The sequence below is a fragment of the Podarcis vaucheri genome, assembly GCF_965113315.1.
Source record: "Podarcis vaucheri genome assembly, chromosome: 17".
NCBI classification, from domain to species: Eukaryota; Metazoa; Chordata; class Lepidosauria; order Squamata; family Lacertidae; genus Podarcis; species Podarcis vaucheri.
The window spans coordinates 33,048,439-33,066,035 of record NC_138755.1 but is presented as its reverse complement, the minus strand read 5'-3'; the positions used below and the strand labels follow the sequence as shown (position 1 = coordinate 33,066,035).

General features: G+C 46.1%; 1 long non-coding RNA gene across 1 annotated transcript; it reads left to right on the top strand.

Annotated features, from left to right (window-relative positions):
• The first annotated feature begins 7,722 nt into the window (after window positions 1-7,722).
• On the top strand, window positions 7,723-11,186 carry LOC309521699. Its single transcript, XR_014214752.1, has 3 exons — window positions 7,723-9,175; window positions 10,369-10,562; window positions 10,944-11,186. It is a non-coding gene; the product is annotated as an uncharacterized lncRNA (long non-coding RNA).
• Window positions 11,187-17,597: the final 6,411 nt, after the last annotated feature.

Sequence of the window (17,597 nt, the reverse complement as noted above, 5' to 3'; positions counted from 1 at the left end):
CAACCCAGGATCTAAACTTGCAAAAAGAACAGAGCATTAGGGAAGTGATTCAACACTGTAGATTAGTGGCTTTGAAACTTTTTGGCTTCTTACTGGCCAGCAAACAAGCCTTTTCTCTTCACAGAACTGAACTACACGGCACATAATCAATTCCTGAGCTTGGAGTTCCCCAGAACAGTTTGAAAACTATTATCTGAGATGGTTAGCCTTTCCTGGCCTGGATAGGGCTCATGGGAATTGTATTTCAAAACATCTGAAGCCACCAGGTTGGGGAAGGCCGGTGTAGATTATTATGTTTTGACCCAGCTAATGGGAAAGCCCCACATTCCCTACCTGGTACTATATCTGCACATCAGGAACACTATGAGATGAGTACCAGGAAAAAGCCAGACACTCTTCCTTATGGAGCAATCATGCACACATTTCCATGAAGCCGTGCTCACTTCACAGCCTGCTCTCCTGCTCCTTGCTAGCAGAAGAGCACTACAATCTGGAGCAGGGGTTTCTCAAACCACAGGACCCACTTGAGAAAGTTGAAAATTATGGAGGCCCATCAGTCACAAGTTGATGGTGCAATGGAAGAACCAGTCACCAAACGGCAGCTGACTCAAGAGTGGAGTTTGGCATAATCAGCTGGCAACTGGCTGACATAATTTTCAGTTTAAATCTAATCCCTCTTTCGAAATTGTTTCTGTTTTTCTTAATCCCTCAGTCCTTCCTATTATCTCTCGGCCCACTGATGAGGTGACTGCCTCAGGTGGCAGAGTCCACAGGGGCAGCAGATCCCAATGTAGATCTTTTATTTCTCCCTTGTTCCTGATTTAGATATTCACTTCATTCCTGGTGGGGGAGGCACCATTTGGTGGTTTGCTTCAGGTGTCAAAACATCACATGGCCACAATACTATGCATGCAAAGGTATTGCTGTTGTTGTGGAAAGTCCAAACAACAGCAAGCCCTGAGGGATAGCTCCGTGGGTAGAGAATGAGACTTAATCTCAGGTTTATGAGCCCCACATTGGTGTGAAGATTCCTGTATTGAGGCGTTGGATTAGATTACTTTTGCGGTCCCTTCCAATTCTACAATTCTGATTCAAGGTGGCTTATCTAATATTTGAAGAGAGGCTGTGCCACTGAGGTTCACCTCAATATTTCCCTTGGGGATAACTTCAGTGGCAATTCTGCCTGGATGTATCCTGTCTCAAAGGCACCAGATGGATTTGTGTGCAACCTGATGTTACATTAACAGGACAAATGAGCCTGTTGTTCTCCAGAAACACCTTTTGGATGGAAAGCATGGGCACGAAAGGAAAACTTACCCAACAGAATGTGGGAATGATAGACAGCTGTTATGTGTTCTTAGCTTAAACCAGATGGACACCTGCAGGGAACACCTCCAAAAAGAGACAAATCTAATGGCGATTTTGTTAAAAACTCTTCAAATGATACACACAAGAAGTGTGGATCACAAGGACAACTGAATGAAAACCGAATGCCACCCAGGTAAAAGAAGAGACAAGGCCATTCATCTGCCAGTTGAGGCTCTGTATGTGGGTGACCAAAGCTAATATTTTTATGGTTTTTCATCATGGGAATGTGTTGAAAACACTCCCATGAATGACTGTCCACTTTACAATTCATATTCACTTTATGACACATGAAGGGAGGGACACGGGTGGCGCTGTGGTCTAAACCACTGAGCCTCTTGGGCTTTCCAATCGGAAGGTCGGCGGTTCGAATCCCCGTGATGGGGTGAGCTCCTGTTGCTTGGTCCCAGCTCCTGCCAACCTAGCAGTTCAAAAGTACACCAGTGCAAGTAGCGGGAAGGTAAATGGCGTTTCAGTGCACTCTGGTTTCCATCACGGTGTCCCGTTGCACCAGAAGCGGTTTAGTCATGCTGGCCACATGACCCGGAAAGCTGTCTGTGTACAAACGCCGGCTCCCTTGGCCTGAAAGTGAGATGAGCACCGCAACCCCACCGTCGCCTTTGACTGGACTTAACTGTCCAGGGGTCCTTTACCTTTATGACACATGGAATAGAGTTGGCTTAGTGTCATAAGTAAGGATGTTAGCTGGGGAGCCCATGGTTCAATTCTGACTTTAGCCAAGAACTCACTAGAACTGTGTGGCTTGGGAAAGACTGTTTTTCGGCTCAGCCCCCCTTTCCTTCCTTGTGGGGACAATAATTCTGGCTTATCTTGAAGGGTTGTTGACCATGTATATAAAGCAGACATAAACCACACTGCATCAATGATAAATATTATTATACCAGGCCTACTGTCTTGTAATACAAGTTGGCTGCCGTCAGCTTTTAAAAACATAAAAAATATACCAGTGTGCCGTATCTGTGAAGTAGGTCAGCTGCACACTGCTCTGCCCCTAATTTTGCCTCTCTTTCCAGTCACCCATTAATTCTCCACATCACCACTTTCCTAGGCTGCCATTGATTTGCCTTATCTTATCATTTGGGTACCCTGAGGCATTTACCCGGCTCTCATTGGGAGGGTCCTTGGCCCAGCCCATAAATTCCATTACGTTTTTAGTCAGTGACCAATTTCAAGGCTGCTGTTTCCGTTCTTAAGAAACAGTCGCCACATGCAGGAATGCCTGCATTTGTTCTTTCTGCCCTAGGCATTTGTACACACTGCGACTTATTTACTCCAGAGCCAGGGCACTACCAACACAGGTTGTTATGTACTAAACTTGGATCCTAGAACAATAGGCAAGTAGGATCCTAGAGGCCACTTTTAAAATGAGGCTGCATTTTAAATTGCATTTTAACCTGTATTTTATTTTATTTTATTGTTTCCCCTATTACGTTTTTACTGTAATTTTTACTGGTGTTAGCTGCCCTGAGCCGGGGAGGGCAGGGTATAAATAAAATTATTTATTTATTTATTTATTTATTATTACTATTATTAGAATGCAACAACTGATTGGCTTGCAGGAAAAGACCAGGACGGAAGCAGAATCAGATGGCACTCACTGTGTAAATAATGTACAGTGGTACCTCGGGTTACATACGCTTCTGCAAACCTAGAAATAGTGCTTCAGGTTAAGAACTTTGCTTCAGGATAAGAAAAGAAATCGGGCTCCGGTGGCGTGGCAGCAGCAGGAGGCTCCATTAGCTAAAGTGGTGCTTCAGGTTAAGAACAGATTCAGGTTAAGTACAGACCTCCGGAACGAATTAAGTACTTGACCCGAGGTACCACTGTATATAAAAGCCTGAGGTTGGGGGGGGGCAGTTCAATCACTGTTTTACAACCTGCAATAAAGAAATCATTACAGGACTCCGAGTATATTTCACAGGTGTTGGAAACCAAGCACATAGCATATTTGCTACAATCCATATGCATCCTGTAGTTCCTCGAAAAATGCTCCCATTTGATGTGTTTTCCCTCAAACCAGCTTCCATCCGATTTGAAAACACATGCCGTGGCTGAAGCGTGCACAGTTTCAGCAGCCATTGCACATGGGCAGATGACAGCCTCCTTGAATAGGAGTTGTGGGGACGAGACAACAAATCAGGTCATGACCCTGACCCCTCTGTAGTGTGTACAGCTAGTGCAAATGTGTGTGGGGAAATTACTTCACTGTGTTTTAAGTTGCCCGTGTGGACCTGTTCAGGCGGTCAAATTGTGTCTGACTCGTACTATTTCAGAACACAAAGGGCTTGCATAGTTGCATTTTATTCTATTCAAACAAAATCATTTACACATAGAAGCCTCACCTCCTCCATGGCACACCAATTTTCTACATATAGTGAAATTAAAGTTAAGGTGTTTTTTTTTTTTTTTAATTGTAGGAAAACTCAGCAATGGAGTCCCACCTGTAGCCTGAATTTATACAGCCAAGCAGCTACAGACTTACCACCTCACATCTGATTTTAGTTCTCATGGTTCTGTGGTCTAAAAACACAAATTCTTCTTTTTCCCTTTCACTGGTTGTTTCTTTTCTTACATGGTGTGCTGAGTCATGCTGATGGAAATGGACTTTGTTTTTCAGCTACTTGGAGACAGACAATCATTTTTATGAGTACTGAAAGTAGCTTGAGAGACAGAGAACATTTCCCATGGTGTGTGCATATAAATAATAAAAGTATTGTTATTATTGAATAGGATGTCCCTATTTTCATCAGATAAATGTTGGAGGGTATATTCTTATGATAGTGTACAACATAAGCAGTGATCCTCTTTCAAACTGCTTTCAGCTCTCCAAAAAAGCCATGCCAATCATATTGGTTCCAGGCCAGAATCCAGACAGGGATTCATGTTTATTTGCTGCACATATGTCCCTCAGCACTTAGTAGATTTTAGATATAGGGCAAAGATAGGCATAACAAGTGTTATGTACGAAGCTTGGATCCTAGAACAATAGGCAAGTAGGATCCTAGATTACAACAACTGATTGCCTCGCAGGAAAAGACCAATCAGGCTCCAGGAGGGAAGAAGAATCAGCCAATCAGACGGGACTCATTCTGTAAATAATGTACATAAAATCCTGAGATTTGGGGGGCCATTAAATCATTGTTTTACAAGCTGCAATAAAGAGCATGAAATCGCAACAGAACTCCGAGTATATTTCCACAAATGTGTTCAGATAAAGCATTAGCCACGGTTTAGCAAAGCAGTGGCATGTGAGCAGGGTGGGGAGTCTCCTGGTGGCAACCCTTAGATTACTGGGACAGAGGCAGAGAGATTTGCGAGCTGCAGCTTGGGAGTCTTGATATCCTGAAAGCATACATGCCATCTATCCCAAGCCTTGCCACCACCTTGCCGCACTTCATCCCTGCCCCAGTGAGTGCATCACAATAACAAAAGGATGCCCTGACCACTCCACCCCCTTCATGTGCTACAGATGGATTAACAGAACAAGAATAAGCCCCATTGAGCCTTGGCCTCTTCCATGCCCCTCTCAAGGGCAGCCACAAATAAGAGATCAGAAACACCCATTTCAGTTTACCTCCAGTTCCGTCTGTCGTGTGAACACAGCATAATAAACCCTATGGTTAGTTGAAACTAGCTAATTTGGTCAACTCTGGCTTGACGTTGGCCTGTTTCAAATAGCCAAGTTGTCTGGTTTGAACAACATGGCAAGCTGTGCTCTGAAACAGAGGCAAAAGCTTCTAACTTCTTTCTCACTGCCATGCCAGTGGGATGGGGACTGTGTGCGCCTGAGATTACATCTAAATCAACCCAATATTTAAAGACTAGTCATGGCAGGTTCTTCACTCGTGTTCGAAATACAGCTTCCTACTGGCTTTGCAATTCATAGGATAGAAGTACAGTGGTACCTTGGGTTACAGACACTTCAGGTTACAGACGCTTCAGATTACAGACTCCGCTAACCCAGAAATAGTACCTCGGGTTAAGAACGTTGCTTCAGGATGAGAACAGAAATCGTGCTTCAGCGGAGCGGTGGCAGCAGGAGGTCCCATTAGCTAAAATGGTACCTCAGGTTAAGAATGGTTTCGAGTTAAGAATGCACCTCCGGAACGAATTGAGTTCTTAACCCGAAGTACCACTGTACATTATTTTGGCACATTGAATCCTCCTTTTTAAAGTATAGATGTATTAATTTAAGCATTCATGCTGTGCCTTTTTTTTTTAAAGGAAGTGTTTAGAATAGAAGCAAAAGTGCCCTGAGGATGGTCTGAGGGTGGGAATCATAGACTGGATAATTGGTACCCACATTCACAACCAGTTGGGCTGCAAACTTGCAGAACTGCCTCTCCCTGCCCCAGAGCACAACCCGAGCAATAATTGATATGCCCCTATTTCCCCTTTGAAGGAGTCTTAATAAATTTTGTTAAACCTTCAGATTAACATCTAGAAGCAGAGGAGGACCTCAAGAGGTTTGATCTCTAGAGTGGAACAGACACATCTTGGCTAAAGTGAGGATCTATGTAAATACAACCACATAAACAGTCTGGGATTCATTCTGAACTGTCAAGTATGAGAAGCTAGTGAGGGACAATTATATTTTTCTAGGACATTTTTAGAGCTGGGAGACCACTTTAGAAACACCCCAAGTATGTTCCGTCCAAACATATGTACTGTATTTTTCGCTCTATAAGATGCACCAGACCACAAGACACATGTAGTTTTTGGAGGAGAAAAACAAGAAAAAAAATATTCTGAATCTCAGAAGCCAGAACAGCAAGAGGGATTGCTATGCAGTGAAAGCAGCAACCCCTCTTACTGTTCTGGCTTCTGTGATAGCTGCGCAGCCTGCATTCGCTCCATAAGACGCACACACATTTCCCCTTACTTTTTAGGAGGGGAAAAGTGAGTCTTATAGAGCAAAAAATACGGTATGCTCTTGAGCTCTGAAAACAAAGAGTTCTGAAAGGGAAAATCACTGAGGGCAATTTCAGATAAATAGCCAAAGCTTGTACAGATTATCAGCAGGGCTAAAGCTCACAATGCGTACGAGGCTTATTAGAGGTGTTCAAAATAACCAAAAGGAGGGTGGGTGGGTGTTTTGCTGTGTTCAGGAAATGGTAGGTTCACGGTGTGAAGGACGGAAAAGTGTTAGCAGGTGACAGGGAGCAGACAGGATTGCTACAGTCTTCTCACACAATGGAAAATGTGCTTGACCTCATAAAAACAGATTAAGAGATAAATGGACAGAGTTGCATCCCCAGATAGGTGAAGAGATGATACAGGAGCCCTTAGCCCATTGAAACTAATTCAAGTCTTCAGGGCCTGGTGAATTGCACCCTAGGGTACTAAAGGAACTTGCAGATATTATGTCAGTGGTTAATTACACTTTTTGGAAATTCTTAAATAACCACAAGATTGGAAGTGGGCGGATGTTCCTACAGCTGGAGCACTACTACTCAAACTATTGACCAGACTGATGTGAACATTTTTTGATCTTGATTCAGAAGATTAAGAAGGCAAAAGGAATTAATATCATTTTTTAAATCTAGGTTTAGGAATTAATCCAATACAAAAATGTTTCTCTGTACCTGGCACATCAACACCTCTTCATATTGTGTTAAATAATATTTACAATTTCAGAATTGAAAAGTTTTTGTTTTGTTTTTTATTAAATAAAAGCTAGAAAGACCATTTTCTACCAGTGATCCCTTAGGGCAGGGGTAGGCAACCTAAGACCCATGGACCGGATGCGGCCCATTCGCCTTCTCAATCCGGCCCGTGGATGGTCTGGGAATCAGTGTGTTTTTACATGAGTAATAATAATAATAATAATACTACAATACTCCGCCCTCCCCAGCCAAGACCGGGCTCAGGGCGGCTAACACCAGCTATAAAAGCAATTGATTAAAATAAAACTTAAAAACAAGATTAAAATACATTAAAAATGCAGCCTCATTTCAGTAGAAACTCAAATCAAAAACCTTTTGGGGATGAAAACGTCAAAATGTGTCCTTTTATTTAAAATGCATCTCTGGGTTATTTGTGGGGCATAGGAATTTGTTCATTTCCCCCCCCCCCCATATAGTCCGGCCCACCACATGGTCTGAAGGACGGTGGACCGGCCCCTGGCTGAAAAAGGTTGCCGACCCCTGCCTTAGGAGATTTTTGTCCATGGTGCCACTTTCAATTACAACTGGATAGAAATTATTGGAAGAACAAGAACATCTTGTTATAGGGAAAGGAAAGAGCATAGACACCCCCATGCCCCTCCCAAAAAAACTGGCTCTGGGAGGGTCAGGAGAATCTCTAGAAAAGCACACTGTGGAGGAGAGCTTCCCATCTCCTCCCACTCAATGAAGAATTTGAATTAGAGGTTGCAAGGTCTACCAAAATCTTTAATGCTCAGATCAGTGTGATACATGGGCAAAATGCCATTCAAAGGCACAGCAGGTGCTACACGTAACCAAGCAAGCAAAGACATTGATCCAGGAACAACACATACCCCAGCTTAGGAGCTACTCCTGTTGTAAACAAAATTTTGCCCTTTTCCCTTATGGGGTATCCAAGAGCCCATCTAGAGTCCTTACATAGGTTCCCTATTGGTAGGAGAGAATAACAGAGGCCAACCAGAGACTATTGAGAAGCAAAGCATCTAGTAAGCTTGTTCTTTATTGATCTGTTGCAACAGGGTGCTCCCCTCACCCGCAGGAGAGGAGGAACCCAGAAAAATGGGGCGCAAGGCCTTATAAAGACTTTTGAAATTTCCACCCTGTAGATCAAGACCACCTCCAGAAACACCATACATACATCACAGAAGGGGTGTAACCTAAGACCACCCCTCAGATACATCATACCTACATCACAGAAAAGGCAGTCTAAAACAGAAATTTGAGTGTTGTTTATCTCCTGTCTGGCAGGTTACTTGATTGGATTGCCTGGGTAGCCTGGCCATTCTTTTGTAATGATAAATACTTAGTTCCTGGGCCAGGTCACAGGCTCACACCCTATTCATATCTTAAATGTGCCCTAAGACAGGATTTGTGAGGAAAGAGACAATGGGAGGTTTTCCCACTTTGACCTTGCAGAGAAAACATTTGCTCAGTTTAGGAATCAAAATGGTTCTGGTTGGTCTTCCTGTGCTGATCTATGTACATGCTTGGTTGGTACGCTTATGAACATTACCATATATCTAAGACCATAACATTCCTATCACACTCCTCTTAAGCATGCTCCCCAATAAAATATTTGAAGGGGCTGGGCCTCCCCCCCCCAAAAAAAGTTGATGGGTATTGTCATTCAAATTTTGTGTGTGCTGGGTCGTGTGATTGATAATACTGGCCCACCCATATTTTATTTAAGTTGGCACCTCTGCACCCCAGCAACCTTGTTATTAGGAAGTGGGGTGGGCACTAATTTTTCACCCAGGCGCAATGATCCCATGTTGAAAACAAACACATTTGCATCCACTGTATTAATGGGCTGAGGGACTTTTTTATGTGTCCTTATGACCAACAGGTAGTGGAAGGAGCGAGCCAGATTCTAGTGAGTGAGACTGTCCCTGGGTATAGTACTGGTTTTCGCCTTCTCACTGGCCAGAGCTGGAGGAGCTAATGGGCAGAGGGGGGTAAAAAGTAAACAAAGGAATTGTACAGCATGGAAATATTATTATTTACAACTTTAAAAAGAGATACAAGAGGAAACTAAGACAAATGAAAGAACCTGAAGGGCGAAATCAAGTTTATTTGCCTTTCAACCGTCAAGTTTTTGGATGTGAAAAGGAGCAGAGGAAAGGGTAGGTGGATATGAAGTCTGCTTCAAGCAGAGTGAAGAATAAATACAGAAAATAGAAGGCTTTTCTTTTGAAAAGGCAACTGGAGAAGCCATTTCATACAAAGAAGGCTGGGGTTTCTGTTGCCAAAGTTGTTGTTGTTATCATTATTTAATTTATATACCGCCTTATACCCGAAGGTCTCAGGGCGGTTCACATAACATATCAAATACACAAAATGAAAACAATAACAACCCAATAACCCCCCCCCAAAAAAAAAGATCCAGCATTTTAGAAAGGGTATAGGATTTAGATCATGTCAAGCAAAGGCCTGGTTAAAAAGGAACATTTTTGCTTGCTGCCTAAAGGTGTATAATGAAGGCGCCAGGCGAACTTCCCTGGGGAGACCATTCCACAGGCGGGGAGCCACTGCAGAGAAGGCCCCGTTTTCGTGTTGCCACCTCTGGACTTTTCGAGGAGAAGGCACATGAAAGAGGGCCTCCAAAGATGAACTCAGGATCCGGGTAGGTTCATATGGAAAGAGGCGGTCCTTGAGGTATTGCATTTCTGAGCCATTTAAGGCTTTATAGGTCAAAACCAGCACTTTGAATTGGGCCCGGAAACTAATTGGTAACCAGTGCAGTTGGGCCAGGATTGGTGCAATATGCTCAAACCGTCTTGCTCCAGTGAGCAACTTGGCTGCTGCATTCTGCACCAGTTGAAATTTCCGAACCATCTTCAAAGGCAACCCTACGTATAACGCATTGCAGTAATCTAACCTTGAGGTTATCGGAGCATAGACAATAGTAGTTAGGCTATCCCTATCTAGATAGGGGCATAGCTGGGCCACCAGCCAAAGCTGATGGAAGGCGCTCTGGGCCACTGAGGCGACCTGAGTCTCAAGAGACAGCAAAGGATCCAGGAGTTTCTCCAAGCTACGAACCTGCTCCTTCAGGGGCAGTGTAACCCCATCCGGAGCAGGCGACCTCCCAGGGTTAAACAGCATGGGGGAAGGAATTGGAGGTTCCATAGGGCTGAAAAGTAACACCCTCTGGGAGTGACCATCCAAGTAGGACTGGAACCACCGCAAAGTGGTGCCACCCACTCCTAATTCGGAGAGTCGCTCCAGAAGGATACCATGGTCGACGGTATCGAAAGCCGCTGATAGGTCGAGAAGAATTAACAGGGACATGTTTCCCTTGTCTCTCTCTTGACAGAGGTACAGGGCGACCAATGCCAAAACCAGTTTCTGTGCCAAAACCAGGCCAAACCCCTATTGAAATGGATCCAGAAAATCAGCTTCTTCCAAAATCACCTGGATCTAGTCTATGACCACTCGCTCCAGAACCACTCCCTCCAGAACCTCACTCCAGAAGTTAGAAAAACCAAGATTGGGAAGATTTTAACACAGGTAAGACTTAGAAGTGAGAAGGGTAGGGGGATCCAGGAGGAAAGAAAGCTGTGCATGTGATAAAGAGCAAAGCAGAGGGGGAGAAGACAACATAGTTCCATTCAATTTCATCTTAGCGCAGGTTGCCTTGTTGACAAAAATGGCTTGCAGCCATTTTGTGATAGCTTCTTTGGGACTATAGATAAGTTCCTTTGCTAATGGGCAGAACTTCATTTTATTTATAATGTGGCTTCCAAGGAGTAGAATAACAAACCCTTTTGAGCAGCAGGCTTAAAAGTGGTGGCATTTGGCATATGAAGCTAGGAAGAGGCATTATTATTATTATTGTTGTTGTTGTTATATTTTAATAATACCCTACCCTTTTTCCTGATGGGAATCAAGGCAACTGACAAGCATTCCAGGAGCCACTTCAGATTGGTGAAGTTAGAAAAGAATGAAGGCATGAAAAGAGAAACAACTATTGAACCAGAAAAGGTTTGGAAGCCACTAGGATCAAGAACTGGTTCTGGGGTAAGCAAAAAAGGGGGAAATAACTGAGAAAGCCACAAGGGCAGCAGCAAAAAGCAACTGACCAAGGGTGAGAGTATTATACCTAATTGTAGTTACTGGGCAACTGCAGAAGAGGGTCACTAGCATCAGTGGCGTAGCGTGGGTTGTCAGCACACGGGGCAAGGCAAGTAATTTGCGCCCCCTAACCCATGGATTTGCGCCCCCTAACCCATGGATTTGCACCCCCTAACCCGTGGATTTGCGCCCCCTAACCCCCAGATGTTGCGCCCGGTGCATCCGGCCCCCCCTGCACCCCCCACGCTACGCCACTGACCAGCATACAATTCAAGAAGGACACTGACAAACTGGAACGTGTCCAGAGGAGGGCAACCAAAATGGTCAAAGGCCTGGAAACGATGCCTTATGAGGAACGGCTAAGGGAGCTGGGCATGTTTAGCCTGGAGAAGAGGAGGTTAAGGGGTGATATGATAGCCATGTTCAAATATATAAAAGGATGTCACATAGAGGAGGGAGAAAGGTTGTTTTCTGCTGCTCCAGAGAAGCGGACACGGAGCAATGGATCCAAACTACAAGAAAGAAGATTCCACCTAAACATTAGGAAGAACTTCCTGACAGTAAGAGCTGTTTGACAGTGGAATTTGCTGCCAAGGAGTGTGGTGGAGTCTCCTACTTTGGAGGTCTTTAAGCAGAGGCTTGACAACCATATGTCAGGAGTGCTCTGATGGTGTTTCCTGCTTGGCAGGGGGTTGGACTCGATGGTCCTTGTGGTCTCTTCCAACTCTATGATTCTATGATTCTAACCCTAACCGTAACCCCAACCCTAACCCTAACATTAACCGTAACTGTAACCGTAACCCCCACCCTAACCCTATCCCTAACGCTTACGCTAACCCCAACCCTAACCGTAACCGTAACCTTAACCCTAACCCTAACCGTTACCGTAACCCTCACCCTAACCCTAACCCCAACCCTAACCCTAACCCTAACCTCAACCATAACCGTAATCCTAACAGTAACCCTAATCCTAACCCTAACCCTAACCCTAACCGTTACCCTAACCCTAACCCCAACCCTAAACCTAACCCTAACCCTAACCCTAACGCAAACCCTAATCGCAACACCCACCCTAACCCTAACCGTTACCGTAACCCTCACCCTAACCCTAACCCTAACCCCAAACCTAACCCTAACCCTAACCTCAACCGTAACCGTAATCCTAACAGTAACCCTAATCCTAACCCTAATACTAAACCTAACCCTAACCCTAACCCAAACTGTTACCATAACCCTAACCCTAACCCTAAAACCAACCCTAACCCTTACGCTAACCCCAACCCTAACCGTAACCGTAGCCCTAACCCTAACCGTTACCGTAACCCTAACCCCAACCCTAACCCTCACCCTAACCCTAACGTTAACCCTAACCCTAACCCAATCCCTAACCCAAACCCTAATCGCAACACCCACCCTAACCCTAACCCTAACCGCCACCCCAACCCCAACCCTAACCCTAACCCAATCCCTAACCCAAACCCTAATCGCAACACCCACCCTAACCGCAACCCCAACCCTAACCGTAACCCTAACCGTAACCCTTATGCTAACCCCAACCCTAACCCAAACCCTAACCAGAACCCTAACCGTAACCCTAACCCTAACCCAATCCCTAACCCAAACCCTAATCGCAACACCCACCCTAACCCCAACAGCAACCCCAACCCTAACTCTAACCCTAACCGTTACCGTAACCCTAACCCAAACCCTAACCCAAACCCTAATTGCAACACCCACCCTAATCCTATCCGTAACCCTAACCGTAACCCTAACTCTAACCCTAACCGTTACCGTAACCCTAACCCAAACCCAAACCCTAACCCAAACCCTAATTGCAACACCCACCCTAATCCTATCCGTAACCCTAACCGTAACCCTAACCCTAAACCTAACCCCAACCCTAACCCTAACATTAACCATAACTGTAACCGTAACCCCCACCCCCACCCTAACCCTAACGCTTACACTAACCCCAACCCTAACCGTAACCCTAAACCTAACCCTAACCTTAACCCTAACCCTAACCATTACCGTAACCCTCACCCTAACCCTAACCTCAACCGTAACCGTAATCCTAACAGTAACCCTAATCCTAACCCTAACCGTTACCCTAACCCTAACCCCAACCCTAACCCTTACGCTAACCCCAACCCCAACCCTAACCCTAACCGTAACAGTAACGGTAACTGTAGCCCTAACCCTAACCCTAACCCCAACCCCAACCCTAACCCCAACCCTAACCCTTACGCTAACCCCAACCGTAACAGTAACGGTAACCGTAGCCCTAACCCTAACACTAACCCCAACCCCAACCCCAACCCTAACCCTAACCCTCACCCTAACCCTAACCCCAAACCTAACCCTAACCCTAACCTCAACCGTAACCGTAATCCTAACAGTAACCCTAATCCTAACCCTAATACTAAACCTAACCCTAACCCTAAAACCAACCCTAACCCTTACGCTAACCCTAACCGTAATCGTAACCGTAGCCCTAACCCTAACCGTAACCCTAACCCCAACCCTAACCCCAACCCTAACCCTAACGTTAACCCTAACCCTAACCCTAACCACCACCCCAACCCCAACCCTAACCGTAACCCTAACCCTAACCCTAACCCAATCCCTAACCCAAACCCTAATCGCAACACCCACCCTAACCCTAACCGCAACCCCAACCCTAACCGTAACCCTAATCCTAACCCTTATGCTAACCCCAACCCTAACCCAAACCCTAACCAGAACCCTAACCCTAACCCTAACCCTAACCCAATCCCTAACCCAAAGCCTAATCGCAACACCCACCCTAACCCTAACCCTAACAGCAACCCCAACCCCAACCCTAACCCTAACTCTAACCCTAACCGTTACCGTAACCCTAACCCAAACCCTAACCCAAACCCTAATTGCAACACCCACCCTAACCCTAATCCTATCCGTAACCCTAACCCTAACCGTAACCCTAACCCTAAACCTAACCCCAACCCTAACCCTAACCCTAACCCTAACATTAACCGTAACTGTAACCGTAACCCCCACCCTAACCCTAACGCTTACACTAACCCCAACCGTAACCGTAACCCTAAACCTAACCCTAACCTTAACCCTAACACTAACCGTTACCGTAACCCTCACCCTCACCCTCACCCTAACCCCAACCCTAACCCTAACCTCAACCGTAACCGTAATCCTAACAGTAACCCTAATCCTAACCCTAATCCTAACCCTAATCCTAACCCTAACCCTAACCGTTACCCTAACCCTAACCCCAACCCTAACCCTTACGCTAACCCCAACCCTAACCCTAACCGTAACAGTAACGGTAACCGTAGCCCTAACCCTAACCCCAACCCCAACCCCAACCCTAACCCAATCCCTAACCCAAACCCTAATCGCAACACCCACCCTAACCGCAACCCCAACCCTAACCCTAACTCTAACTGTAACCCTAACCCAAACCCTAACCCTAACCCAAACCCTAATTGCAACACCCACCCTAACCCTAACCCTAATCCTATCCGTAACCCCAACCCTAACCCTAAGCCTAATATTAACCGTAACTGTAACCGTTACCCCCACCCCCATCCTAACCCTAACCCTTACGCTAACCCCAGCCCTAACCCTAACCGTAACCGTAATCGTAACCCTAACCCTAACCCTAAACCTAACCCCAACCCTAACCCTAACATTAACCATAACTGTAACCGTAACCCCCACCCCCACCCTAACCCTAACGCTTACACTAACCCCAACCGTAACCCTAAACCTAACCCTAACCTTAACCCTAACCCTAACCATTACCGTAACCCTCACCCTAACCCTAACCTCAACCGTAACCGTAATCCTAACAGTAACCCTAATCCTAACCCTAATCCTAACCCTAACCCTAACCGTTACCCTAACCCTAACCCCAACCCTAACCCTTACGCTAACCCCAACCCTAACCGTAACAGTAATGGTAACCGTAGCCCTAACCCTAACCCCAACCCCAACCCCAACCCTAACCCTTACGCTAACCCCAACCCTAACCGTAACAGTAACGGTAACCGTAGCCCTAACCCTAACCCCAACCCCAACCCTAACCCTAACCCTCACCCTAACCCTAACCCCAAACCTAACCCTAACCCTAACCTCAACCGTAACCGTAATCCTAACAGTAACCCTAATCCTAACCCTAATACTAAACCTAACCCTAACCCTAAAACCAACCCTAACCCTTACGCTAACCCTAACCGTAATCGTAACCGTAGCCCTAACCCTAACCGTAACCCTAACCCCAACCCCAACCCTAACCCCAACCCTAACCCTAACGTTAACCCTAACCCTAACCCAATCCCTAACCCAAACCCTAATCGCAACACCCACCCTAACCCTAACCACCACCCCAACCCTAACCCTAACCGTAACCCTAACCCTAACCCTAACCCAATCCCTAACCCAAACCCTAATCGCAACACCCACCCTAACCCTAACCGCAACCCCAACCCTAACCGTAACCCTAATCCTAACCCTTATGCTAACCCCAACCCCAACCCTAACCAGAACCCTAACCGTAACCCTAACCCTAACCCTAACCCAATCCCTAACCAAAACCCTAATCGCAACACCCACCCTAACCCTAACCCTAACAGCAACCCCAACCCTAACCCTAACTCTAACCCTAACCGTTACCCTAACCCTAACCCAAACCCTAACCCAAACCCTAATTGCAACACCCACCCTAACCCTAACCCTAATCCTATCCGTAACCCCAACCCTAACCCTAAGCCTAATATTAACCGTAACTGTAACCGTTACCCCCACCCCCATCCTAACCCTAACCCTTACGCTAACCCCAGCCCTAACCCTAACCGTAACCGTAATCGTAACCCTAACCCTAAACCTAACCCCAACCCTAAACCTAACATTAACCATAACTGTAACCGTAACCCCCACCCCCACCCTAACCCTAACGCTTACACCTACCCCAACCGTAACCGTAACCCTAAACCTAACCCTAACCTTAACCCTAACCCTAACCATTACCGTAACCCTCACCCTAACCCTAACCTCAACCGTAACTGTAATCCTAACAGTAACCCTAATCCTAACCCTAATCCTAACCCTAACCGTTACCCTAACCCTAACCCTAACCCCAACCCTAACCCTTACGCTAACCCCAACCCTAACCCTAACCGTAACAGTAACGGTAACCGTAGCCCTAACCCTAACCCCAACCCCAACCCTAACCCCAACCCTAACCCTTACGCTAACCCCAACCCTAACCGTAACAGTAACGGTAACCGTAGCCCTAACCCTAACCCCAACCCTAACCCTCACCCTAACCCTAACCCCAAACCTAACCCTAACCCTAACCTCAACCGTAACCGTAATCCTAACAGTAACCCTAATCCTAACCCTAATACTAAACCTAACCCTAACCCTAAAACCAACCCTAACCCTTACGCTAACCCCAACCCTAACCGTAATCGTAACCGTAGCCCTAACCCTAACCGTAACCCTAACCCTAACCCCAACCCCAACCCTCACCCTAACCCCAACCCTAACCCTAACGTTAACCCTAACCCTAACCCAATCCCTAACCCAAACCCTAATCGCAACACCCACCCTAACCCTAACCCTAACCCTAACCACCACCCCAACCCTAACCGTAACCCTAACCCTAACCCAATCCCTAACCCAAACCCAAACCCTAATCGCAACACCCACCCTAACCCTAACCGCAACCCCAACCCTAACCGTAACCCTAATCCTAACCCTTATGCTAACCCCAACCCTAACCCAAACCCTAACCAGAACCCTAACCCTAACCCAATCCCTAACCCAAACCCTAATCGCAACACCCACCCTAACCCTAACCCTAACAGCAACCCCAACCCCAACCCTAACTCTAACCCTAACCGTAACCGTAACCCTAACCCAAACCCTAACCCAAACCCTAATTGCAACACCCACCCTAACCCTAATCCTATCCGTAACCCTAACCCTAACCGTAACCCTAACCCTAAACCTAACCCCAACCCTAACCCTAACCCTAACATTAACCGTAACTGTAACCGTAACCCCCACCCCCACCCTAACCCTAACGCTTACACTAACCCCAACCGTAACCGTAACCCTAAACCTAACCCTAACCTTAACCCTAACACTAACCGTTACCGTAACCCTCACCCTAACCCCAACCCTAACCCTAACCTCAACCGTAACCGTAATCCTAACAGTAACCCTAACCCTAACCCTAACATTAACCGTAACTGTAACCGTAACCCCCACCCTAACCCTAACGCTTACACTAACCCCAACCGTAACCGTAACCCTAAACCTAACCCTAACCTTAACCCTAACACTAACCGTTACCGTAACCCTCACCCTAACCCTAACCCCAACCCTAACCCTAACCTCAACCGTAACCGTAATCCTAACAGTAACCCTAATCCTAACCCTAACCCTAACCGTTACCCTAACCCTAAC